The sequence below is a fragment of the Jatropha curcas genome, chromosome 4, assembly GCF_041381405.1.
Source record: "Jatropha curcas cultivar XTBG-Jc1 chromosome 4, XTBG_Jcur_1.0, whole genome shotgun sequence".
Classification (NCBI taxonomy): Eukaryota; Viridiplantae; Streptophyta; class Magnoliopsida; order Malpighiales; family Euphorbiaceae; genus Jatropha; species Jatropha curcas.
Window position 1 is genome coordinate 9,976,001 of NC_143154.1, and position 9,464 is coordinate 9,985,464.

Below are 9,464 nucleotides of genomic sequence, written 5' to 3' on the forward strand. Positions count from 1 at the left end.
GGCATCACCAATATCAATAAAAATTAACCTATTATTAATTTAGAAATTTATTTTTCTTGTTACTTTTACTTTTTCTTTTAAGAATTTCAGGTGTGTATGTAAAGATCTTGTAAAGTTGAACCCTTAGTTTTTGATCCAGAAATTGAAAAGACTTATCATAGGAACAACACTGCAAGAAGAGAACGAGAGAGTGAACAGGAGCAACAAACATACATGGCTGATGATTTAGAAATAGGGGACATACCTCTGCAAGGAGGGCAGCAGATTTTGCAACCATGGTCCGATAATAATAATTAAAGACCCCGACCTCCTATTCGCACCTTACGAGATTATACAACTCCCTCAATTAATGGGGCCACTTCAAGTATTATCAGCCTAGGGTGAAAGCTAACAATTTTTAGATCAAGCCTACAATTATTCAAATCCCCACATCATAAATTTCCTGGAGATTTGTGATACATTCAAGCAAAACAGAGTTTTCGAAGATGCCATAAGGTTGAGACTATTCCCTTTCACTATAAGGGATAAAGCACGTTCTTGGTTACAAGCATGCCCTGCTGGAAGTTTCACTACATGGGAGAAACTAGCCCAAAAATTTTTGGCAAAATTCTTTCCGTCCTCAAAGACTACAAAGCTTCACAATGAGATAATGACTTTTACTCACCATGATCAAGAGAGCTCTTATGAAGCTTGGGAGATATTCAAAGATCTATTGAGAAAGAGTTCACATCATAGCCTACCCAAGTGGTTACAGGTACAAACTTTTTATAATGCATTGTCTCTTAACATAAAGATTACTTTAGATGCAGCTGCTGGTGGATCTTTTGAAAGAAAGGGGATTGATGAGGCTAGGTTCTTATTCTTTGATTATTTCAATAAGTTAGACTTAACTTTGACAAACCAAGTTAAAGATTCACATGCAAATCCAACTAAATGAATTCTATCTCTTTGATCCTTGCTGAATTATTTCTTTCTGAGAATATAATTAAGTAAGTTTGATTAAACAAAGACCAAACGATAACTTAAAGAAACTTTTATTGAATGAAACCAAATAATATTGTTGCTTTGCATAGAAAATTATGAAGCACAACATTCAAAAAGTCTTTAATAAAATAAGAGAAAGATAGAAGTAATCAAACTCAAGCCTCCGGAGGGCGTCACACCTCGAGGAACTCCTGGATGTTCTTTGCACAAGCAATAATAAGTGACTCTCGCCATCTTATTTCTAAGTACTACTTTATTATTTTCTACTATATTCTAATTCTACATTTTGCCTATTATATGATGCATATTATACATTGCATATTGCCTCTTTTCCTCTTGATTTGGACTTCAATTTATAGAAGAGGGAGATGATGGCAGTTATGATGGTGATTGGTTGGCCAAAAGGTGCTTCAGATGACTCCTCTTGGGAAAAGTCCCGACCTGTGCATGGGAAGACATGATTTTCTGGTAAAAGGGCAGCAGTTGATGTCTCCTGGAAACACGACTCACGCTCGCAAGTTTAAGGGTCGCGCTCGCGACATGTGCTTATAAACTCTCTGCCTCTCTGGAGTGCTTCTCGCCCTCGCGCAGTTTAATGTCACGCTCGCGATCTTTATTTGTAAACTCTCTGACTTGCTGGAGTGCTTCTCGCACTCGCTACTTGCGTTTTGGTGCCTGCTGAGTCCTCTGGTATGTAGGTTGCGCTCGCGACTTCAGTTGGCGCTCGCGACTGTATCCTTTCTTCTTTTCCAACGCGACTGCATTCGCGTCGTGAAGTCTGCTAGGCGAATTCTCCATGTTTAGTCAACTTTTTGGTTCTCTTTTTCTATAAAAGCAAGCCTTTTCATTCCTTTGCTCAAATTGCATTCCTTCAATCACTTTAAACAAAGACAACACGAACAAACGTAAAATGTATAAAAACAACATGCAATCATGCAAATTATATGAAAATAACATAACAAAATTTGCCCGCTTTGTGAGGCTATCAATTTGTATTGGCCTAACTTGTTTAAAGATGCTTTTAACTTTGTTCGTCTTTATAGGTACCCAATATCATCCAGAAACAAGTGGACAAGTAGAGGTAACAATCGTGAAATCAAGAAGACGTTGGAGACTACAATTGGGCATTCACGAAAAGATTGGTCTAAAAAGCTTGATGATGCATTTTAGGCTTATAAGACCGCATTCAAAACCTCAATTGGTATGTCTACATATAGAATGATTAATGGTAAAGTTTGTCATCTACTTGTAGAGTTAGAACACAAGGCATATTGGGCAATCAAGTTTTTCAACTTTAATGCCCAAGAAGTAGGGGAGAAAAGACTACTACAGTTGAATATGATGGATGAGATGAGGTTTCATTCCTATGAGAATGCTCAAATATACAAGGAAAGAACAAAGCAATGGCATGACAAGAAGATCATCAAAAGGAATTTCCGAGTAGGGCAAAAGGTGCTGCTTTATAATTCAAAACTCTGCCTTTTTCCGGGTAAGTTACGCTCACATTGGACCAGGCCTTTTATAATCAAGGAAATATTTCCCCATGGAGCTGTTGAATTGGTGAAAGGCGTGAGAGCTTTAAATTCAATGCTCAAAGATTGAGAGTTTATAATGAAGCGAGTTTTGATATGGAAAACAGCTCCTTGATTTTGTCTAGTTGACGTGGAACCCTATGGAAATTATTTCCAAGAACTCTATGACAAGATTGGAATAGTTTAAAGATCAAACTAAACTCCCTCTCTATGGCACCCAAAGCTTAAGGAAGTAAGAACTAAACCTAATCTAGCACAGTCTAGGCATGCTATATGCTGCAGATCTAGTTTTTGCACGGCTTCTTATAATTGGCCCACTAGGAAGTATCAATTGGTTTCCCTTATTGTGCTCCTTGCTCCCTTGAGCTCCATGAATGAGTGATGGCTGATCTATATCATTCCCCCCTTCCTCAAAAGGATTTGTCCTCAAATCTACATCTATGTCAAAAGGAGACAAATCACTAACATTAAAAGTGGCAAAAATACCATACTCACCTAGCAAGTCTATCTTGTAGGTGTTGTCATTAACGCGCTCCAAGACTTAGAATGGCCCATCTCCATGTTCATCAAACTTAATCTTCCTTTGTTTGGGAAACCTTTCCTTGTAAAAATGTGTCCAAACCCAATCTCCAGATTTAAACACAACATACCTCCTTCCCTTGATGGCACGGTTGGCATAGCCATTATTCTTCATGTCCATATGAGCCCTAGCCTTAGCGTGCATCTCCTTCACTAATGCTGTCTTCTTCTCACCATTAGAAAACTCCTGCAACAAAGAAACAGAACTAGAAGGTAGAGAACAAGTGTCAGTGTTAGTCAAATTAAGCAAAAACTCCTTAAACCGAATCATCAAGACTGGTCTACCATCACTAACACTGCTTTGGATATCTCTCTCTCACACATACATACTTTGTTTCTTTCTTCTGTCTCTTTGTTTTTCACTCTCAATTGGGCCATTAATTTGTTTTGTGATTTTTGTGACCTTTTTCTTCTCATCCTCAGTCTTTTCTCTATTTTGTTCTCTCAATCCTGAAACCTCACTCTCTTTTTTTCTCAATGCCAAAACCTCTCTCTCTCTCTCAAGTAGCTTCTATTGGTCATTATATACTTCTTAAGGTGATAATGGTACAAGAACCACCTTTTTACCCTTATGAACCAAAGAATATTGGTTGTGGAACCCATCATGAAGTGCTCTCCTATCATACTGCCATGGTCTTCCCAACAATAAATGGCCTGCCTGCATAGGTACTATATCACATAACATCTCATCTTTGTACCATCCAATAGAAAATGGTACAAGTACCTATCGTGTCACCTTCACCTCCCCACAATCATTCAACCATTGTAATTTATAAGGTTTAGGATGTTTAAGACATGCCAAATTCAGTTTGTTCACCATACTTACACTAGCAACATTAGTGCAACTACCTCCATCAATAATAAGAGTACACACTTTTTCACTAATCAAACATCTAGTGTGAAATATGTTCTCACGTCGCTTAAGGCTTTCCTCCTTAACATGCATATTCAAAGCACGCCTTGTTCAGGAAGCATTAAATTATCTGAATCATCATCATCAACATCAATCAAAGAAGGCATATCATTATAATCACTACATTCAGATTCAGAACTAATATTTCCATTATCTCTAGCAATCATAACTCTTTTATTAGGACATAGAGATGCAATATGCCCTTTCCCCAAATAATTAAAACATTTAATTTCTCTAGAAGGGGTTGTAGAGTTAGAAATACATTGGTTGTCCTTAAATGAAGTTTGGACAGCCTCTTTACCTTTTAAAGCCGAATCTGCCTCTTGGGAATTTGAACTTTTAAAATCTTTCTTTTCTCCTCCCTTGGACCATTTAGATCCCCATGTGTTGTTAGAGTACTTGTTGGTGGATCTCCCCTTTTTCTACCTTTCAATCTTCATAGCCATATCTACCATCTCTTCCATGGTATCATAGCGATACGTCTCTAAGGCATCAGTAATATCACTATTTAGACCCCCAAGGAACCATGACATGGTGATTTGTTCATCTTCCTCAATTTTGGCTCTAGCCATGCAAATCTCCATCTCCTTATAGCAATCTTCCACAGTCTTCCCTCCTTGCACCATTCTTGCTAATTTATTGTGTAAGTCCCTAAAGAAATGAGCAGGAATAAACTTTTGGTGCATTAATTCCTGCATGATTTCCTATGGTGGCACAAGTCACATTCCTTTTCTTCTCCTTTTTAATAGTAATTGTTCCCACCAAAACATAGCATAACCCTTGAATTCAACAGCTGCAAGGTGAGATTTCTTCTCTTTAGAATAGTTATGGCATTCAAAAATTTGTTCTACCTTTCTCTCCCACTCAATGTATTCTTCAGCATTATTGTTACCCTTATTCTGGAACCCTCATTTTGATTGATCCCAAGTCCCCATCAATTTTACTAAAATCAGTGTTTTCAGCTTCCTCATCATCATGGGTTCGAAATCTAGTTTATGGGTGAGCTCTCGTAGTATTAGAGCTTTGTGAAGCCTTTATCTCTTGTAATTCCTCCCTCATGTCTTGAAGGAAATTGTTGTAGGTTCTAAACTGTCCTTGGATTGATTCCATGAAAAGTCTCAATTGAGATCTTTAATTTGGTTTCCATTCCCATTACCATCTCCAGACTTGCATGTACTCATGGTTAGTGTTCAAAACAAAAAACACGAAAGATTTGAGTTAATAGTAAAGCACTCCCTCACGTGTTTACACTCTTTAATCACTCATTGCAATTCCTCCAATTGTACTTCAGAATTTCCAAGCCAACTGACCAACTAAAAAGTATGTTTAAAAACAAGGAAATAAACCCTAACAATGGAAAGTAAGCACAAATTCTAGAAAAAAAAGACTCAAAACAATAATGGATGGTAGCACAAGGACAAGACTATGTACTACTTGATTATATCAATTTAGAGTGTAGTAAACAAACAAACACACCGTAATAATGTAATAGAAGCAAAGAAAGCATATTCAAAGGAAAGAAAAACTAGAATTTAAAAGGACGATTCTGGATATAATATATGAATTTAGTTTACAACAGAGCAAACCAAATATGGACCTAATTAATTCTACCTAATCAAAGCAAGCAAATAATAAAATAAAAATATTCAGAAAGACACAGAAATTTCACTTGATGTCACAGTTTGATTGATTTTAATTTTAAAAGTGCAAGCTTGTGCTAATAAGTGTGAAATAGGTTGTCCTAGCAAGAATAATTAAGTTGTTCCAACAAGGACTATGTGTTTCCCAAGATAAGATCCCAAATTTAAGTCAAAAATATTCTGCCTTATCCCAAACAATATAATCCAATCTATATAACATTAGGTTTTAATAAGCATTTAAGTGGATAAGTTTAATCCCCAAAAGATATGGACAAATAATTCTGCTGCCTTATCCCATAAAGAAGATAAGATTAGATTTTAGCAAAAGATTAAATTGGATAAGTGTAATCTCCAAAAGATATTGACAAATTATAAATGCTGCCTTATTCCACATGTTGACGCGTGTCTTTAGGCCCCCACCTGATCCGATGAGGAAACGAGGATGAAAAATGAATGGGTTAATGATTATCTAGAAATCTTTTAATCCAAGGATTTAAATTAAACTGATTTTAAGTGTCTGACTGGGTCAGAGCTGCGTCACGCAACTATGACGGCACTATGGCTATGCACGCAGCTCTTGTAACAGACTGATTTTTTTTTTTTTTTAGTGTCGGTAATAGTGATTTACCGGTCTGTGAATAGTACCATCGGTCCGGAACTTGGTATTATTTTAGTCCGGAAAAATTACTATGCATAGTTAATATTTTATTTACTATTTTTGGAGCATGTTTGCATGATTTAGGTGGGTAGAAAATATTTAATGAATATTTTTGGAGAGTTTATGTATTGAATGCATAATATTTCTAGTGTGGTATATTAAGAAATAAATGAGGAATTATTTTAGTGGAGTTAATTTAATTAATTGGTGGAGTTAAATAAGAAGTAGAAGAGAATTATTTGAGGAATATTTAGAGCCATTGGATGAGATTACTTAGGACTTGATCTTAGCCACACATTTGCATGATTTTAGGAAGTCAAATTTGACTTTGGCACTTAAAGTAAACACCACAACACTTATTTCTTTCTTCTCTTCTCCTTATCCACGCCATCTCCATCTTCTTCCTCTTTCTTTCATTTCTTCATTTTCTTACCTCCAAATTTACCACCAAACTACCTAATTAAATCATAGATTAGTACTTAATTCTTAAGAATTAAGAAGTAGAAGTTGAGTTTGGTGATTAAAACCAAAGAGAAGTGAAGTTACCATTGAAGCAAGTAAGTTGTGGTTTTTGAGTTTTGTGAATTTTTAAGTAGAATTCATGGTTTAGACATGTTATTGATGCATTAAATCATGCTCCAACTATTTCTTTTGTTAAGTTTTGCTTGTAATGTTGATTTTTCATGCTTTGAAGAGGTTGGAGAACCATCCTCAAAGGGGAAAGAGAAAGCCAAGGAGTAAGGCTTTCCAAGCTTTTTCAAGCTTGTTAATAAGGTTAGTGCAATCATAATTTCACTTGTTTAAGTTGTTTTTACATGGTTAGGGTTTTGAATATATTTTGGGAACTTTGTATGTTTTGTTGAAATTGCTGAATTTTAATGTGAGATGTGTTCTGCCGTGGGATTGGAACTCATTTGTTTCTGACTTCTTCATGAAAGTTGTAGCTCTATTTCTCAGCTTTCCAAAACATATTCTTATGTCCAAGTTCAATACTTGTAGCTCAACTTATGAGTGAAATACCAAAACTGGTTCTGTTATGGTGTCTTCCCTGTATATCCGAAATGATTGTCCATTTTGACCACTCAAATGGCAAAATAACGTTTTATGTTCTTCATAAAAGTTATAGATTTACTTCTTATCTTTCCAACCCATCCTCTTGTGTCCAAATTGGAGATACATAGCTCAATTTATGGCTCAAACACCCAAACTGACTCTGTTGTGTCGAGCCACTTGCATTACTAAATTGAGTGCCCATTTTGACCACTATAATGATAAGATTAGGTTCTGAGTTCTTCATAAAAGTTGTTGCCCTGTGTCTTGATAATTCTCTCGTTTTGGATTGGTTTCATTTGAGTGTTTGGTGAAGTAGGAATTCAAGAAACATTGGACTTGGTTCTGCTGAATCAGGTCTGATCTGTTGGTCTGTGTTCTGAGCCTTTGTTTGCTATCTTACTCTGTGATCTGGGCTGTGGTCCCTTCTGAACATTTGTATCATTTTGTCTTATCTTTCTAATGAATCTGATTTCATGCAATTTGGAGACCCATAACTCAATTTATGTGTTAAAAACCCAGCAGAGGTCAAGTTTATGGAAATGCTGAAAAGTTCTTGATTTATGTACTTTTCTACTATATTAAGTATATATACATTTATAGTGTTTTGAGTAAAACTTTTGAACTGATGAGTACTAAATGAAGAGGTTTTGAGTTATAATTATTGCTTTTGTGAAAGAATGTTTTTGATTTGGGCTCTACTATGCATGATTGAAACGTGGTATGATGAGATGGATTTTCTTATTGTAAAGCTATGATCATATGCTAGGGTTATCAGCCCTTATAAATAGGCGGACGCGCTTATTGTGTGATGGGGTGGTGCTTTCATAGGCCACGGTGGTGCTTTCATAGGCCACGACTGTGTGATGGGGGTGGTGCTTTCATAGGCCACGGTGGTGCTTTCATAGGCCATGAGTATGTAATGGGGGTGGCGCTAATATAGGCCACGATCAAATCTGCTTATGTTCATTCTGCATGAGTATGAGCCTTAACGAAAAATGAAATTTTGTTGTTGCTATAAAAGAATGAAGACATATTTGTATTTATAATCTTCTCATTTCTTTCAAAGTATTTGAATTAAATGAATGCGATTTCGGTATTTATATAGTTGAGTAATTTAAGTTTTGCCTTGGCTTTTATTGTTAATTTAATTGTTGGTTATTTAGCACCACTGAGTCTTCCACTCAGCGCGTTGATTTTTATCACGCGCAGGTTAAGAGCGGAGGGTGTTCTTAAAGACCAGAGGACAAGCATCAGAGTAGAGATCACATTTTGGGTAGGATATTTTGTAAATGGTGATTTTTGGCATGTATGTAAAGATTGTATTATGGAGGTTGTATATAATAAGTTTATAATGTATTAAGAGTTATGATTATTGAAGGAAATAACATCTTATTATATTTTTGGTGTATGATGATTATATATTCCTTGAAAAGAATGTGTTTAGACTATGATGCGTATGTTGATGGATATTTAGAAGTGCTTGTGGTATGTTATGTTGAATTGGAGTTTTGGGGTTTGGAGAAAATTGGAAGTGTGTATATTTTCTTTGTGTGGCAAGTTAATTTTTAGGGGAAACTCTTGCGAAATTTTCGTAGGAATTTCCTTAAATATTATTTTCGTTAACAAAAAAAAAAAAAAAAAAAAAAAAAAACAAAACGTTAATTACTTGCCTCCTTATGAAAATTTAACCACTTCTAATTTGTGATCTAGCTTTAATAAGTGACATAAGACGGTGCTCCGGCACTGATTGTGGCATCCGCCGTCTGGTTCTCCGGAATTGGCCGGTGGGTGTTACATTTTGTGGTATCAGAGCATAGGTTTAGACGATTCTAGGATATATTATTTGGTATGAGAGTTTATCCGATTTGGAGTCATGATATAAGTGATTTAAGTTAAGTACATGCCATATTAGTCTGTTTTGGGAATTTCTCTCTGATGCGAATCCACTGGTCTTTGTAGGTATTTAGTGATGTCTCAGCGCCTGCCGGATGAGGAGGTGGACAGTTATGTCCCTCCAGAGGGTGCTATGTTAGAGGGCGGTAGGCCAGCCGGTGGTGATGCTGGTGGGATTTTGGGTTCTGATGCAGAGCGCGCCTCAGCTGTAG

At 36.2% G+C, this 9,464-nt stretch overlaps 1 long non-coding RNA gene and 1 other non-coding gene across 2 annotated transcripts; one reads left to right on the forward strand and one right to left on the reverse strand.

Annotated features, from left to right (window-relative positions):
• Positions 1-631: 631 nt before the first annotated feature.
• LOC149496829 (small nucleolar RNA R71) lies at positions 632-738 on the reverse strand. Its single transcript, XR_016320726.1, has one exon. It is a non-coding gene; the product is annotated as a small nucleolar RNA R71 (small nucleolar RNA).
• A 5,632-nt stretch (positions 739-6,370) lies between these two features.
• LOC149496830 (uncharacterized) lies at positions 6,371-8,807 on the forward strand. Its single transcript, XR_016320575.1, has 3 exons — positions 6,371-6,863; positions 7,001-7,080; positions 8,569-8,807. It is a non-coding gene; the product is annotated as an uncharacterized LOC149496830 (long non-coding RNA).
• The last annotated feature ends 657 nt before the right edge of the window (positions 8,808-9,464 follow it).